A 17,633-nucleotide genomic window follows, 5' to 3' on the forward strand; every position below is an offset into this window, starting at 1 on the left:
GGCGGGAACTGAGCGAAAAGGAAAAAATAATCATAATTATAATAATTGGGACAAAAAGTACGTATTTTACATGCTTTTTCGCTTCGTTTGGTCATTGTACTTTTAAAGGCTTCTTAATAATGGATAAGTCGGTATTTAGGAAGTTTAAATCACATTCTATCTGTCAAAGAGATTGAATTTACAAGTGGGGATACTTGGGATAGTAGATGGAACACGGTTTGACCAGATGTGAAGTGTTACTGTGGTATAAAAATGATAAAATATAATAAATCAAGCAGAATGAGTCGGGAACTCAGCGAGAAGGAAATGAAGTGTAAATAGTTAAAAGCGACATGGAGGAGAAAGGTTAACAAAACGCAACCTTAAACCAAGCTACTGGAATAGTTACAGTTTCAGATGTGTTGGAAAACACATTCGAATATTAATAAAAAAAGAATAGAGAGAGACGACGCATGATGGGGCTGCAAAAAAGACTAGAGATATTTTAACCTTTTAAATAAAGGCATTGATTTTAGTGAAGAAATAAAAGAAATTAAAAGGGAAATGTCAGTTTTAAACGAGATAAAAAGTAAAGGTACGATTTTAAGAAGTAAAGAAAAAGAGGTTGAAGAAGGAGAAAAATGCACACAGTACTTTTTAAAGAAAATTTTATCCAGGGGGGAGGGATTACAAAAATAATAAAAGAAGGGAAGGAACAAATAAAGACAGAGGGGATTTTAAAAAAAGTGGAAAGTTTTTATTTAGATCTCTATAACGAGAAAAGTGTGCAAGCTAAAACTATGGAGGAAATCTTAAACTTTTTAGAAAAACAAATAAAGTGACAGGATGTTTTTTTTTTACAGGTGAGGAAATTTTAAACTTACTCTCTAGCGTTAAGAACCAGGGTCACAAAGACCAAGATCTCAGGACGCAAGAGAGTCGACCGCTGTCTTAGCCAAAAGGCAGAGAAGCGATAACCCGAACAGGCCGCCCCGTGCGAAGCCACCCTGCCGTTAGTAGCTAGCTACTACACGGTGACGCCAAAAGAACCGGCGCTAACCACGCCCACCCGTACAAACACTAGCAAGCCACCAGAAGCCTTCCACCACCCCACAGCTTGGCGAATAGGAGGAGCCTTCTACTACAACAACAACAACAACAACAACAGACACAGATCTGACTTTCAAACATCAAGAGAAAGAGCAGCTCTGCTAAAAGCAGAGCCTTCCAAAAATAGGCAAAACTCGCCAACTTTCCCCTCCACGGAAATCTTTAGTAAAAGGCGAAAGATTTGTACGTGAATGAAAAGAAACCCGAGCCATATCAACCTGCACCCGAGCCCATGAACCCCTACCGAAGGCCAAGGCTGCTGGAGAAGGGCAGGGAAGGTTGCGAGCCAGGGTAAAACTCCTCCTCCTTGTTTCTCCTCTCCTCTCCTCTCCCGTTCGGTGCGGTAGACTCCTCCTTCAATAAAGCTGCCCAGGTGCTGCTTTACCTGAAAGGAGCAGAAAGGAAACACAAATGCTTTAAAAAAAAAAAAAAAAAAAAAAAAAAAATGGAGGGAAAACCAAAAACACACCAAAAAGACCACGCCCACCCATGCAAACACGTTTCTTCAGCTTTCTTTCCTTTATCTACCTGAAAGAGGTGCACCGTTCCTGGAGGTACTGCAATACCAGGTCGATGCGTGGAGCGGAAGGAGCAAGCTCCTCTTCCGACTCCCGGGTTCAAAAATCAATTTAATATATAGTCCTCATATAGAGGACGTATCAGATATTAAACTGATAAGAACAGATTTTTTCTTTCGAAAAAAGTTTTGTCACAATTTCAAGTAATTTCCATTTCATTCATTTTACAACATTTTTGAAGCTTTTCTTTTTACAATCGTATTTCATCTTAATAAATAATACACACATAAAATCATTTTTTACACATAAAAGTCAGTTAAGAGCGAAGATCAGTAAAAACATTCAATAAAAGCTTTCATGTGTGTGTGTGTGTAAAAGTCCAGTTTGGTTGTCTTTAAAAAGTGAAATACAAATACAATAAAAGCTTATACAGTGAGTCCAAGAAGTATTTGATCCCTTGCTGATTTTCTTTGTTTGCCCACTAATAAAGACACTATCCTTCTGCACTTTTAATGGTAGATATATTCTAACATGGAGAGACAGAATATCAAGACAAAAATCCAGAATATAATTTTAAAGAATATATTTTAATTAATTTGTATTTCAATGAGGAAAATAAGTATTTGATCCCTCTTGCCAAACACACTCAATACTTAGTGGCAAAGCCTTTGTTTGCAAGCACAGCGGTGAGACGTTTGTTGTAGTTAACCACAAGTTTAGCACACACACCAGGGGGAATTTTGGCCCACTCTTCTTTGCAGATCCTCTCTAAATCATGAAGGTTGGTGGGCTGTCGCTTGGCAACTCTGACCTTCAGCTCCCTCCATAGATTTTCGATCGGATTGAGGTCTGGCGACTGGCTGGGCCACTCCATGACCTTAATGTGATTTTTCTTGAGCCAATCCTTTGTTGCCTTTGCTGTATGTTTAGGGTCGTTATCATGTTGGAAGACCCAACCACGGCCCATTTTCAGATCCCTGGCAGAGGGGAGGAGGTTGTCCCTCAGGATTGTGCGGTACATGGCTCCATCCATCTTCCCAGTGATGCGGTGAAGTAGCCCTGTACCCTTGGCAGAGAAACACCCCCAAAACATTATGCTTCCACCTCCATGCTTGACGGTGGGCACAGTGTTCTTGGGGTCATAGGCAGCATTTTTCTTCCTCCACACATGGCGGGTGGAGTTGAGGCCAAAAAGTTCAATTTTGGTCTCGTCTGACCACAAAACCTTCTCCCAATAACTTGGTTCATCTTTCAAATGATCATTGGCATACTTGAGGCGCGCCTCCACATGTGCTCTCTTCAGCAGGGGTACCTTTCGGGCACTGCAGGATGTGAATCCATTGTTGCGCAAAGTGTTGCCAATTGTTTCCTTGCAAACTGTGGTCCCAGCTGCCTTCAGGTCATTTGCTAACTCCTGCCGAGTGGTTGCAGGACGATTTCTGACTGTTCTCAGCATCATTGCCACCCCACGAGGCGAAATCTTCTTTGGAGCACCGGGCCGAGGTCTGTTGATTGTCATGTTATACTCTTTAAACTTTCTGATAATTGCACCAATAGTTGTTACTTTCACATCCAACACCTTACTAATCTTTTTGTAGCCCATTCCAGCTTTGTGAAGGTCAACAATTCTGACTCTGAGGTCCTGTGACAGCTCTTTGGTTTTACCCATGTTGGAGACTTGAAATCTGTGTGATCTGTCTGATTCTGTGGACAGGTGTTTTTCACACAAGTGATTAGTGAGAACAGGTGGCTTCAGGTCAGGTAACAAGTTGATTGGGAGTGTCTAACTGGTCTGTAAAAGCCAGAACTGCTAATGAATACTAAGGGATCAAATACTTATTTCACTCCATGAAATACAAATCAATTAATATATATTCCTTAGATTTATTTTCTGGATTTTCTTTTTAATATTCTGTCTCTCCATGTAAGAATACATCTACCATTAAAAGTATAGAATGATCATGTCTTTATTAGTGGGCCAACGAAGAAAATCAGCAAGGGATCAAATACTTCTTGGACTCACTGTACATGGTTCAAATAAATAAATGGAATAAATAAGACAATAAATAATCAATAAATAAATAAATAAATAAATAAACTAATAAATATTCATTCAGTAAAATCAGTTCAGTTTAAAAGTCGTTGCTAAAACAGTCTCTTTGTGCAGGACCGGGGTGAGCCACTATCAAGCTGGCACCACCTCGCTCCCCAGAAGTCGCGATGCTTCAGTGTCGGGGCTCAGCGGAGATCCTCCCCTGTGCCCGCTGCTCCTTTTGTGGTTACGGTCTTGCCGGGTGCATCTACGGGAGCCAGCGACCGTGGTGGTCTGGACGTGGTGGCGTGTGACCCCGGCCCCCTCCTCCGAATGTCGGCGTGCAGTGTCCCCTGCAGCGATGATGTAACCATCACAGACAGAGCGTGCAGGGGCACAGTCACTCGCTTCCCCACCAGCAGGTTGCGGGAGGTCCACAGGGCGGCCTTTACGCCGTTAAGGGTGAGCCAGAGCGCTGTGAACTCTGCCGCTGGTAGTCTGTCTATGCCCTGGCCCACCCCGTTTACCGCTAGCCGGTAAACTGACGGCTGGACCTCCCCTGCTGGCAGGCTCGGGCATTGCAGGGGGCCGGTTATGGCCCACAGGTCCCTCGCCACGCTGCACTCCCAGAGCACGTGCCGCACGGTCTCTGGTTCCCAACACCCAGGCCGTGGGCACGTGGGGTTGGACGCCATTCCCCGGGAGTGCATCACGGCCCTGACCGGGAGGATCTCATGAGCCGCCATCCACGACAGGTCTTTGTGCTTGTTCTGGAGAGCGGGGTGGGCTGCGTTCCTCCAAACTTTCTTGGCCTCACTTAGTGTGAGGCCTGGAACTGGGCTCACCTCTTCCCGGTCCTGCACAAGAGAGACAAGAGATTTTGCGTTAGTTAAAACAGTAAAATCTTCTTTTTCCAAATCATATTTTCTTAAAAACTTTCTAATAAAATCATATTCTTTAGAAAGATTAAAAGAGACGGGTGTTCTTAAATCAAGTTGTAAAATCTTTAAACTCCGCAAGTACGACCCCATCCAGAACTTTGCCATAGCGGCGGTCTTGTTGTCTCTGGAGGGATTCGTCGCATACTTTATGTGTAAAGCAGCGAACTTGCTTCCTAAAAACAGGTGGGGGTCTGGGAGCCCTTTCCCTCCGTTCTCTTTCCTTTTCTTTACCACCGCCCTCCTCAGCCTCTCCCACTTGGACCCCCACAGGAAATAAAACACCGCTCTCTCCAATCCTAAAAGAAAAAAACAGAACACAACAGTAAAAGCAAAGGTAAAATCACAGCTTTGATAATTAAAACTTTGCCCTCTATCGTCAACTGTCTTAGTCCCCAAAAACCCAACCGTTGCCTGACTTTCCCTAACGCGTCAGTCCAGTTTCCCTGTCCGCCACCCTCTTCGTCAAATTTAATTCCTAAAATTTTAATATCTTTGTTTTTAAAATCCACATCCAAGTCGGAGCCTATGTTTACCCAAGGTCCAAAGAGCTGGGCCTCGGACTTGCTCCTATTGAGCTTAGCGCCCGAGGCCCTTCTATACCAGTCAGTCAAGTCCAGTGCACTTTGGACCGATAAAACGTCGGAACATAAAAGCATAACGTCGTCCATATACAAAGTACAGGTCGCCGTCAGTCCGCCTGGCAAGTCCAGTCCTTTGATCCATTTGTCCTTTCTCAAGATCTGCGCCAGTGGCTCAATGCACGCAACGTACAGGAGCGGAGATAACGAACACCCTTGGCGGACGCCAGAGCGGACTCTGATCGCCTTTGTGAGGTGCCCGTTTACCAGAATTTGACTGCTTATGTCTGTGTAAAGCAGACCCACCCACTTTAAAAACCTCCCGGGGAAACCCATTTTTTGCAGTACCTGAAGCAGGTACTGGTGCGAGACCCGATCGAAGGCTTTTTCAAAGTCTAAATTTAGGACTATGAGCCGAATGTTTCTGTCTCTCGCAAAACAGATGGCGTCTCTGACCAACACTAGGCTGTCGGTGATCTTCCTTCCTGGCACGGCGCAGGCTTGATCCGGGTGGATCACGTCCTCTAAAACAGTCGACATTCGTCTAGATAAAAGTTTACTAAAAAGTTTACAATCAAAATTTAAAAGGGTAATCGGTCTCCAGTTTTTTAGGTCGGTCTTCTCGCCAAAAAAAAAGTCAGTTAAAAGAGAAGAACAGTAAAAGCATTCAATAAAAGCTTTCATGTGTGTGTGTGTGTAAAAGTCCAATATGGTTTTCTTCAAAAGTGAAATACGACAAAAAAAGCTTATACATCGTTCAAATAAATAAATGGAATAAATAAGACAATAAATAAAAACATAAATAGATAAATAAACAAATAAAAAAATCATCAAATAAAATCAGTTCAGTTTAAAAGTCTTTGCTAAAACAGTCTCTTTGTGCAGGACTGGGGTGAGCCACTATCAAGCTACTTCAGTGTACTTCGGTACTTCAGTGTCGGGGCTCAGCAGAGATCCTCCCCTGTGCCCGCTGCTCCTTTCTTGGTGGCGGTCTTGCCGGGTGCATCTACGGGAGCCAGCGACCGTGGTGGTCTGGACCCCCTGGGTCTGGACCCCCTGGGTCTGACCCCGGCCCCCTCCTCCGAATGTCGGCGTGCGGTGTCCCCTGCAGCGACGATGTAACCAGCGCAGATAGGGCGTGCAGGGGCACCGTCACTCGCTTCCCCACCAGCAGGTTGCGGGAGGTCCATAGGGCGGCCTTCACGCCGTTAAGGGTGAGCCAGAGTGCAATGGTAAAAATTAAAAGATCTCCCGCCAAAACCCCAGGGACCGCCCTCTCCTCCTCCCTTTCCTTCTCCTTCTCCATCCCCTCCTGGCCATGCTGCCTGGCGGCCATTTTGCTAGCTTTTAGTTTGTTGGCAAAAGATTAAGGGCAATCTCCAATAAATCAAAATCGTCCAATACCTTGACAGGTGGGCTTTGAACGATGCAAAATCTGGCCAGCCATGTAACAATGTCCTCTCCAGTCACAGTTTCATTAAACATTCTGACAATTACCACCTTATTTATTATTACCAACTTATTATTATTATTACCACCTTATTTATTATTATTAATTATCAAAGAGTTTCTCCACCTTGAAAATGGAGAACTGGTCCTTTACAGCTTAAAGCCTTGTCCAGAAATCTTTCAACAGGGAAGCCGAGCAGAAGCTAACATCAAATGTCAAGAGACAGTTCAAGTCAGTTGGTTTAAAAGCAAGAGTGTTCTGGATTAGCCTCCTGTTAAAGTCCTGCCTAGACATCCCCAGGAGCTTTCCATCTACCTCTCTAAAAAGAAGGCGCACGCTATGGTGCCTCTGCATGCCGGCACAAACAGCCGACATGATTGGAGGCACCTGGTGGCCGATAAAACCTTTAAAACAATAAATACAAATAAATAGACAAAAACACTAAAACCAGCAGAGAAAAAAAGATTGTACTTACCTTAAACGCGTTGATAAATGAGCCCTAGAGCCAGACAGAGAGAGTCTACCGTTAAAGACTCAGCACCAAAACCTAGGGATCTGTACAATCTCCTCTCTTGCGGGAGAGACCAGGGTCACAAAGACCAAGATCATGAAACGCAAAAGAGTCGACCGCTGTCTTAGAAGTAGGAGAAAGAAAACGCACATGCTTTAAAAAAATAATAATAAAAATAAACACGGAGAGAAAAATGAGAAGGCAGGGAAGGTTGCGAGTGTAGCACCTGTGCTTACTAAAAGGAGTAATAACTAACATCTAACTAAGGCACTAACATCTAACTAGGTTCGGTCAGCGGTATGTCTTTAAATCATAGACGATTTGACGGGAAGTTGAAAGATTAACACATTTATTGCTCCACAAATTATGCAATAAAACATTCAGCGCTGATTTTATAAAATAAAGAAGAATAATGAAATAAAATAGAGCTCTTTCAAACAAATGAGAAAAATGGTTTCGAATAGGGAAAGGGGGAGGAGTCCCTTGTATGAAAACACACTGTCCCTTAATTACATGGAGTTCTGGCTCCAAGATAGAGTTCAGTTCGTATCTTCAATGGATGTAACGAAGGAATGATGCTTAACGTGGTTATGACTGCGTCCAAGACCTGTCTACCCGGGTAGGTCATGGTATGCTTAAGGTCTTATCTGCTGTCGTACGGCCACACCGCTTCTACCACCATCAGCAGTCTCACTGGGCTGGATTCGCCATCAGATCATTTTCCCAACTCATTTTCTGACTCTCGAAAAAAAAATCAAAAAAATCTACACAATAGTGTAGAACAGTAAATTATTCTGTTTCTAACATAAGATCTCCTTAACCTTAACCTTTCTCTTTCAGTTCAGAATAACATGTTACAACCAACTAATTTTATACGTGGTTTACAAAACATGAACTGGCTTTTTAAACATCACAGCAACATTAATATTTAATCATGTAAGTAATTACCATACCATCACAACAGTACATTAGTATTTTATCAATGACAATGAACTGCTGTTTTACTGTTTTTAGCTATTTTAATATGCAACTAATATTTTTATCCTTTTTAACTTTTGTTTGAATAAAACCATAGCTACACTTATTTAAAGTGCACGTTCTGATATCCAGAATATATTCAATAACATTACTTACACTATAAACCATTAAAGTACATCAAATCAACCAACAAATGTTATAAAGGTCAACAAAATACATGTACTGTCTCTTTAAGGCTTCACTAGGTTTCACTAGGCCAGTGCCGCTACTAAACGACTAGCCTTAATTAGCGATTAGCATCGTAACTATCGCTTTTAGTGCATTTACACAACTACTAAACCATTTTCATAACTCTGACTGGTTATTTATTTTTCTATTTATATTTCTCTTGCAAAATATCTAACTTTAATACAGTGAGGTTCAGAGGCTAGCTTAGATAGCTGAGCAAAGGAATTTCTGCTCTGACTCACCGGAGCTCTCAAAACACTTTAAATACTCGACTGAACTGCTTCCTTTTGCTAACTTTCAGGCTTTTATAGCCGAAATACTGACATAAGAGCAGCTTATTAGTCTTAGTATGTGACAATATTAAACATTTTAGGGGTATTATGAAATATTTACATGCCAGGAAGCTTCCATCTACCGCAGCACGATGCACACACGGTTCTACTATCGAAAAAAACAGGAGAGACGATAGAAACCAGTTCTTTTACCACTACAGCGCACTCGTTTGGATGCTACATGCTATTGCACTTCTAAATGATATATGAGGTTTTATGAGTTCCATATTTCATGTGGGATACACGAGCCAACTGTACAACTGTAGCATTTAATCCACACAAAAGGGTTTAGATGTTTATGGAAAGTTGGTGTATGATTTAGATCAGAGTAACAATGCTTGGTGAACTTATTTGTCAGTACTTACTTCTTTGAATATCCATGGAGACCATCCCAAAGTGGAACATTAATTATTTCATATAAAGAGTAATTACTTCTCTTTGGGGTAGTGTAAATGGTATGCTTGTCCCATTATCTTAAAGCTCACAGAAATTAATTCATACTGAGCGAAGACTGGATAATTTAGCTAGTTTACATTGAAACTGTCTGCTCGCGATATTTGATTCAGTGAAACGACATTATGAGGAAAGATATCTGTCTATAGAATCAAGCATATTGGAATCTAGCAGTTACATTATGTCTAGGTACTAAGCAGTCTTTCCTATTGCTAGAATGGTGAAGATGCTTCAGTTCCAATGGCACAATGGGATTGTAAATGGGGAGGATATGTTAATATCTTCTATGTATACACATATCTCAGAATATTTCAAATTAAAACAGTTAATACTGAGTTTTGGAATTAGCATTGTAGAATCGGTTGTAGAATGAACTCCAGTTTTACTCGACCTGATAGTACCAGGTGTGTGAAACCCTGAGGAAATGTAATCTTAATATTTCAGGTGGAACATGAAGGTTCCCACTATCAGAGAAAGTGTTTGATCAAACCAATGTCACACTTGATACTTTAACAATAGTGCTGACCTTTGAGTAGTATTTGGTAAGTGCTATTTGTTGGGGTAGTTTTAAGTGACTCAAGCAACCAAAGATTTGTCTTATGTTTCTTTATGGATTAGTGCAAATATGTCCGTGAGTGCCTTCCTGTAAGTGTGAAGTGCCCCTCTAAATGGAATCTAGAAGAATCCACTATTGTGATGTCACATTGTGATATTACAGGGGAGGAGCTGTGAATGACTTCAATTCATAGTAAGCTTTCAGAAAGTTTAAGTAGCAACAGTTTGGGCAGTTATTGTCAGAAACATCTGCTGCAGTAGTGTGGCCAGTTACAGGAATTAGCAGAGCACCAAGTAAGTAAAGTCAGAAAACTTTTGTTCATAATATTTCAAATGAAATTCCAATTACACAAAATGTCTGGTAAAATGACTGTCACAATTGATACTCTAACAATTGCACTGACCTTTGCATAGTAACTAGTAAGTGCTATTTGTTGGGGTAGTTTGAAGTGACAACAGACATTTGGATAATAGGTCTATGCACAGTTTTATCTCTGAGTGCCACTCTGTAGCAATCTTACCTACATTGCAATGTTAGTGTAATGTGGTGCTCACTTACAGCGGGGTTTGAACCTAGGCCGCCGTGTTGGAGGGCCAACGCGCTACTGAGTGAGCTACCACAATCACGTGACCAATGGGCCCAAGTGCAGAGTCTTTCAATCTTAGAGCAGGTAAACCAGAAATGAAAAGTAAAGTTTCTTGGGACTCGAACCCAGGCCGCCGCGTTGCAAGACTGCCGCTCTACCAAAGCGGCAGTTATGAAAACGGCCAACAAATGAAACTTAAAAAGAGATGGGTTTAATAAACAAACGAAGGACGCCAGGGGAGAACTGGCTACCTCTTTAACTCTAGAGGGAAATACAACTGAGGGCAAAAAGGATCTCCCAAAAGAAACCAAAAAACTGAGAAGTTACAGGGAAGACAGACACTCCTGCCTTCCTCTGGTACACGAGTGTATGAGTGCTACGCGCACACACACACACACACACACACTGCACAGACACCGGGAAACAGACTCGGGAGGGACACATGAAGGGGAGTGACACACACTCAGCCTTCCACTCGAGACTACACAGGCACACAGATACACACACCACCAGAATCAAAAGATCCAGCAGTGGGGCAACTGGATCTGTGTGCCTATATAGCCTACTGCCCAGGTGTAGGGAATTGGGATCAATCACTGGCTGGGGTGACTCGGGGCCTCCCCCTGGTGGCAGGAGGAGGCTTTGCCCTAGAGCTACCCCTTACAGGACCCCCCCCCGAGGGGCGGCACCCGACGTCCCCAACCCAGCAGCACGGTCCCGACGAAATGCCCAGACGAGCCCGGGATCCAGAATGTGACCCGCCGGACGTCCAGAAGGCGCTTGACAGTGTATGCTGGCGCACCGCCAACTGTACACGGGCCTGGCGGATCGGTGGAACCCACGGAACACAAGACCGGCTTGAGGCGGGACACGTGGAAGGTGGGGTTAATGCGCATCGAAGGGGGAAGGGCAAGGCGGTAGGCAACAGGATTAACCCGCCGAAGGATATTGAATGGCCCGATGTAACGAGGAGCTAGCTTGCGAGGGGCACCACGTAAGGGCAGATCCTTGGCTGAAAGCCAAACCCGTTGCCCAGGGCGATAAGTGGGAGCCGGCAACCGCCTCCTGTCAGCATAGTGTTTCTGAGCAGCTTTCGCAGACTTGCGGGCCTTCTGCCAGGTCTTACGGCAGCGCCTGACTAGCAGTTCTGCCGAACGAACCCCCGTCCCCGTCTCCTGTCCGGGGAACATGGGCGGAGCATATCCATACTGGCACTCAAAGGGGAACATTCCCAGGGATGAGTGCCAGAGGGTGTTATGTGCATACTCCGCCCAAATGAGTTGATCAGACCAGTTAGACGGGGACGAGGAGGCCAGACAGCGGAGGGTGCGCTCTAGGTCTTGATTGACCCTCTCTGTCTGGCCATTAGACTGGGGGTGAAAGCCAGATGAGAGGCTGGCCTCTGCCCCCGATAGTCGACAAAAGGCCCCCCAGAACCGGCTGGTAAATTGAGGCCCACGGTCTGACACGATGTCGGAGGGGAGTTCGTGAACCCGGACCACCTGGTGGAGCACCAGCTCGGCCGTCTCCTTAGCGGTTGGCAGCTTTGGGAGAGCCACAAAGCAGCCAGCCTTGGAGAACCAGTCCACAATGACTAGAATCACCGTGTTGCCACGTGACCGGGGCAACCCAGTGATAAAGTCAAGCCGCCGGAAGAAATTGGCGAACCCCAGGAAGCTTTGGACTAGTCGCAAAGAGGTTGGACGCGGCCAGTTGTCCACGGCCTTGATTTTGGCCAGGTCCATGCGCAGGGTGTTGTGGGACACAACAAAGCCCAGAAAGGAGATTGTCTGCGCATGGAAATGAGATTTCTCTACTTTCACAAACAGGTGGTTCTCCAGGAGCAATTGGAGAACCCGGCGGACGTGGGTGACGTGTTCGTCTACAGACCTACTATAGATGAGGATATCATCTAAGTATACGAACACGTACCTGTCCAATGCCTCCCTGAGGACCTCGTTGATGTAGCGTTGGAAGACGGCGGGTGCGTTCATCAATCCGAATGGCATGACGAGGTACTCGTAGTGCCCAGACGGAGTGATAAACGCAGTCTTCCACTCATCACCCTCTTTGACCCTAACCAAGTTGTAGGCACTGCGCAGGTCCAGCTTGGTGAAGATGGTGGCTTGCTGCAGTGCCTCAAAGGCTGAGGTCATGAGGGACAATGGGTAGCGGTCCTTGGTGGTTATTTTGTTGAGACCCCTGTAGTCAATACAGGGTCTCAAACCCCCATCCTTCTTCCCCACAAAGAAGAAGCCGGCTCCGGCTGGGGAAGTGGATGGCCGAATGAACCCCAAGGCCAGGGCCTCCTGGACATAGTTCTCCATTGCCTGGCGTTCTGGCGCCGACAACGAGAACAGCCTACCCCTAGGGGGGGTAGTGCCAGGGAGGAGGTTGATGGCAATGTCAAAAGGTCTGTGGGGGGGCAGCAATTGGGCCTATCGTTTGCTGAACACCTCCCGAAGGTCCCAGTACTCTTTCGGCACTTGCAAGGGGTCAAAACCTTCAGGAACGGTGTCGGTAGCCACAGTAGCCCCTGGGGCCTTGAGGCAGGTGGACTGACAAGCTGGCCACCATGCCAAGACAGACCGAGATAGCCAGTCCACATGGGGGTTGTGCCGCTGGAGCCAGGGGAAACCCAGAACCAACTGCAAGTCGGGAGCACTGATGATGAAAAACACTATCCCCTCGGTGCGAGGACCGACTTGCAGCGTAAGAGGGTGGGTTTGGTGGGACACCACCCCGGGCTCCAGTGACCGGCCATCTATAGCTGCTATGGGCATAGGCTCCCTGAAGGGGACCAGCGGCAGGGCCAGCTTCCTGGCGAGGCCAGCATCCAGAGTCCAAGAAGGCAGGCAAGCGGACCTCAAACATCCCTGACGCTAGTGTGGCATTGAGGAATACCCCCTGGGCCCGAGGGAGAAGCGTCAGGTCAGTCAGTGGTCTCCCCTGCCCTGCCGGACATTTGGCTTTTCCAGAGAGCTCGGGGCAAGCAGAACGGAGATGCCCCGAGACCCCACAGTAGAGGCACCTGCCCTCACGCATGCGGGCTTCACGCTCCTGCCATGGCAGGCGAGTGTGCCCCAACTGCATGGGCTGGACACCACCATCGGGAGGCTCCTCTAACCCCCTAAAAGAGCCAGAGACAGCCGGTGGGCCATGAGAAGCTCGAGGGGCTTTGGCACTCCGCGCCCTTCGCCTCTCCTTGAGACGGTTATCAACCCGTTGGGCCAGCTCAATGAGTCGATCGAGGGAGGTGGGAGGGTCACGGTAGGCCAGCTCATCCTTGAGCTCTTCACAGAGACCATGGTGGAAAGCCGAGATGAGAGCGCTGGCATTCCATCCACTCTCTGTCGATAGCGTGCGGAATTCGTTGGCATACTCAGCCACCGACCTTTTTTCCTGACGCAGGTGCAGGAGGCGGGACCCTGCCTCTTCTCCACGGTTTGCAGCCGCAAACTGGGCCGTGGAGGCACATACGTGGGGTTGGTGCTCCCACACCAGGGTGGCCCAGGCTAATGCCCTACCGGTGAGAAGAGAGATGATGTATGCCACCTTAGCACGCTCAGAAGAAAAGTGGGATGGTTGCAGCTCGAAAGCCAGTGAACACTGAAGGAGGAACCCTCTACATCCTCCTGATTCACCAGCATAGCGCTCTGGGGCTGGTAGAGGGGGCTCAGCATAAGGAATCACGGCTGCTTGGGCAGGGGAAGCCTCCTCCTGGGGAGGTTCAGGAGTGCGCTGGGCTACTAGATTTGTCAGACCCTGCAGCTGAGAAAGAATCTGCTGCAGGGCCTGCTCATGCCTCCCCACAGTCACCCCCTGACTAGCTAGAGTGGCTTTTACCTTTTAACATCTCTGCTGGATCTTTCTGTAATGTGGTGCTCACTTACAGCGGGGTTTGAACCCAGGCCGTCGTGTTGGAGGGCCGACGCGCTACTGAGTGAGCTACCACGATCACGTGACCAACGGGCCCAAGTGCAGAGTCTTTCAATCTTAGAGCAGGTAAACCAGAAATGAAAAGTAAAGTTTCTTGGGACTCGAACCCAGGCCGCCGCGTTGCCAGACTGACGCTCTGCCGCTTTGGTGAAGCTGCAGTTATGAAAACTGCCAACAAATGAAACTTAAAAAGAGATGGGTTTAATAAACAAATGAAGGACGCCAGGGGAGAACTGGCTACTTCTTTAACTCTAGAGGGAAATACAACTGAGGGAAAAAAGGATCTCCCAAAAGAAACCAGGAAACTGAGAAGTTACAGGGAAGACAGACACCTGCCTTCCTCTGTAACACTAGTGTATGTGTGCTACACGCACACACACACACAGACACACACACCAGGGAAGACAGACACTCCTGCCTTCCTCTGGTACACGAGTGTATGAGTGCTACGCGCGCGCACACACACACACACACACACACACACACACACACACACACACACACACTGCACAGACACCGGGAAACAGACTCGGGAGGGACACACACGAAGGGGAGTGACACACACTCAGCCTTCACCTCGAGACTACACAGGCACACAGATACACACACCACCAGAATCAAAAGATCCAGCAGTGGGGCAACAGGATCTGTGTGCCTATATAGCTTACTGCCCAGGTGTAGGGAATTGGGATCAATCACTGGCTGGGGTGACTCGGGGCCTCCCCCTGGTGGCAGGAGGAGGCCTTGCCCCTTGTTACCCCTTACAGTAAGTGCTAACAAGTTGGGGCATCACTTGAAGTCTAACGTCAAAAAGTGCAGGATGAATGTCTGAAAGTTGCCCAATCCTTGAAAATGTTTAGTTTCACATCTTGAAAACATCTGCTACAACTGTAGCATTTAATCCACACAAAAGGGTTAAGATGTTTATGGAAAGTTGGTGTATGATTTAGATCAGAGTAACAATGCTTGGTGAACTTATTTGTCAGTACTTACTTCTTTGAATAGCCATGGAGACCATCCCAAAGTGGAACATTAATTATTTCATACAAAGAGTAAGTGCTTCTCTTTGGGGTAGTCTAAATGGTATGCTTGTCCCATTATCTTAAAGCTCACAGAAATTAATTCATATTGAGCGAAGACTGGAGAATTTAGCTAGTTTACATTGAAACTGTCTCCTCACGATATTTGATTCAGTGAAACGACATTATGAGGAAAGATATCTGTCTATAGAATCAAGCATATTAGAATCTAGCAGTTACATTATGTCTAGGTACAAAGCAGTCTTTCCTATTGCTAGAATGGTGAAGATGCTTCAGTTCCAGTGGCACAATGGGATTGTAAATGGGGAGGATATGTTAATATCTTCTATGTATAGACATATCTCAGAATATTTCAAATTAAAACAGTTAATACTGTGTTTTGGAATTAGCATTGTAGAATCGGTTGTAGAATGAACTCCAGTTTTACTCGACCTGATAGTACCAGGTGTGTGAAACCCTGAGGAAATGTAATCTTAATATTTCAGGTGGAACTCGAAGGTTCCACTATCAGAGAAAGTGTTTGATCAAACCAATGTCACACTTGATACTTTAACAATAGTGCTGACCTTTGAGTAGTATTTGGTAAGTGCTATTTGTTGGGGTAGTTTTAAGTGACTCAAGCAACCAAAGATTTGTCTTATGTTTCTTTATGGATTAGTGCAAATATGTCTGTGAGTGCCTTCCTGTAAGCGTGAAGTGCCCCTCTAAATGGAATCTAGAAGAATCCACTATTGTGATGTCACATTGTGATATTACAAGGGAGGAGCTATGAATGACTTCAATTCATAGTAAGCTTTCAGAAAGTTTAAGTAGCAACAGTTTGGGCAGTTTTTGTCAGAAACATCTGCTGCAGTAGTGTGGCCAGTTACAGGAATTAGCAGAGCACCAAGTAAGTAAAGTCAGAAAACTTTTGTTCATAATATTTCAAATGAAATTCCAATTACACAAAATGTCTGGTAAAATGACTGTCACAATTGATACTCCAACAATTGCACTGACCTTTGCATAGTAACTAGTAAGTGCTATTTGTTGGGGTAGTTTGAAGTGACAACAGACATTTGGATAATAGGTCTATGCACAGTTTTATCTCTGAGTGCCACTCTGTAGCAATCTTACCTACATTGCAATGTAAGTGTAATGTGGTGCTCACTTACAGCGGGGTTTGAACCTAGGCCACCGTGTTGGAGGGCCAACGCGCTACTGAGTGAGCTACCACAATCACGTGACCAATGGGCCCAAGTGCAGAGTCTTTTAGTCTTAGAGCAGGTAAACCAGAAATGAAAAGTAAAGTTTCTTGGGACTCGAACCCAGGCCGCCGCGTTGCAAGACTGCCGCTCTGCCGCTCTACCAAAGCGGCAGTTATGAAAACGGCCAACAAATGAAACTTAAAAAGAGATGGGTTTAATAAACAAACGAAGGATGCCAGGGGAGAACTGGCTACCTCTTTAACTCTAGAGGGAAATACAACTGAGGGCAAAAAGGATCTCCCAAAAGAAACCAAAAAACTGAGAAGTTACAGGGAAGACAGACACTCCTGCCTTCCTCTGGTACACGAGTGTATGAGTGCTACGCGCACACACACACACAGACACACACACCAGGGAAGACAGACACTCCTGCCTTCCTCTGGTACACGAGTGTATGAGTGCTACGCGCACACACACACACACACACACACACACACACACACACACACACACACACACACACACACTGCACAGACACCGGGAAACAGACTCGGGAGGGACACATGAAGGGGAGTGACACACACTCAGCCTTCCACTCGATAACTACACAGGCACACAGATACACACACCACCAGAATCAAAAGATCCAGCAGTGGGGCAACTGGATCTGTGTGCCTATATAGCCTACTGCCCAGGTGTAGGGAATTGGGATCAATCACTGGCTGGGGTGACTCGGGGCCTCCCCCTGGTGGCAGGAGGAGGCCTTGCCCTAGAGCTACCCCTTACAGGACCCCCCCCCGAGGGGCGGCACCCGACGTCCCCAACCCAGCAGCACGGTCCCGACGAAATGCCCAGACGAGCCCGGGATCCAGAATGTGACCCGCCGGACGTCCAGAAGGCGCTTGACAGTGTATGCTGGCGCACCGCCAACTGTACACGGGCCTGGCGGATCGGTGGAACCCACGGAACACAAGACCGGCTTGAGGTGGGACACGTGGAAGGTGGGGTTAATGCGCATCGAAGGGGGAAGGGCAAGGCGGTAGGCAACAGGATTAACCCGCCGAATGATATTGAATGGCCCGATGTAACGAGGAGCTAGCTTGCGAGGGGCACCACGTAAGGGCAGATCCTTGGCTGAAAGCCAAACCCGTTGCCCAGGGCGATACATTTACATTTATATTTACGGCATTTAGCAGACGCTCTTATCCAGAGCGA

The 17,633-nt window shown here is 46.2% G+C and overlaps 2 non-coding genes across 2 annotated transcripts; both read right to left on the bottom strand.

The window, feature by feature from the left end:
* Nucleotides 1-1,183: 1,183 nt before the first annotated feature.
* LOC140542545 (U5 spliceosomal RNA) lies at nt 1,184-1,299 on the bottom strand. Its single transcript, XR_011978108.1, has one exon. It is a non-coding gene; the product is annotated as a U5 spliceosomal RNA (small nuclear RNA).
* A 322-nt stretch (nt 1,300-1,621) lies between these two features.
* Nucleotides 1,622-1,814, bottom strand: LOC140542423 (U2 spliceosomal RNA). Its single transcript, XR_011978017.1, has one exon. It is a non-coding gene; the product is annotated as a U2 spliceosomal RNA (small nuclear RNA).
* Nucleotides 1,815-17,633: the final 15,819 nt, after the last annotated feature.

The sequence above is a fragment of the Salminus brasiliensis genome, chromosome 20 (genome assembly GCF_030463535.1).
Source record: "Salminus brasiliensis chromosome 20, fSalBra1.hap2, whole genome shotgun sequence".
Taxonomy (NCBI): Eukaryota; Metazoa; Chordata; class Actinopteri; order Characiformes; family Bryconidae; genus Salminus; species Salminus brasiliensis.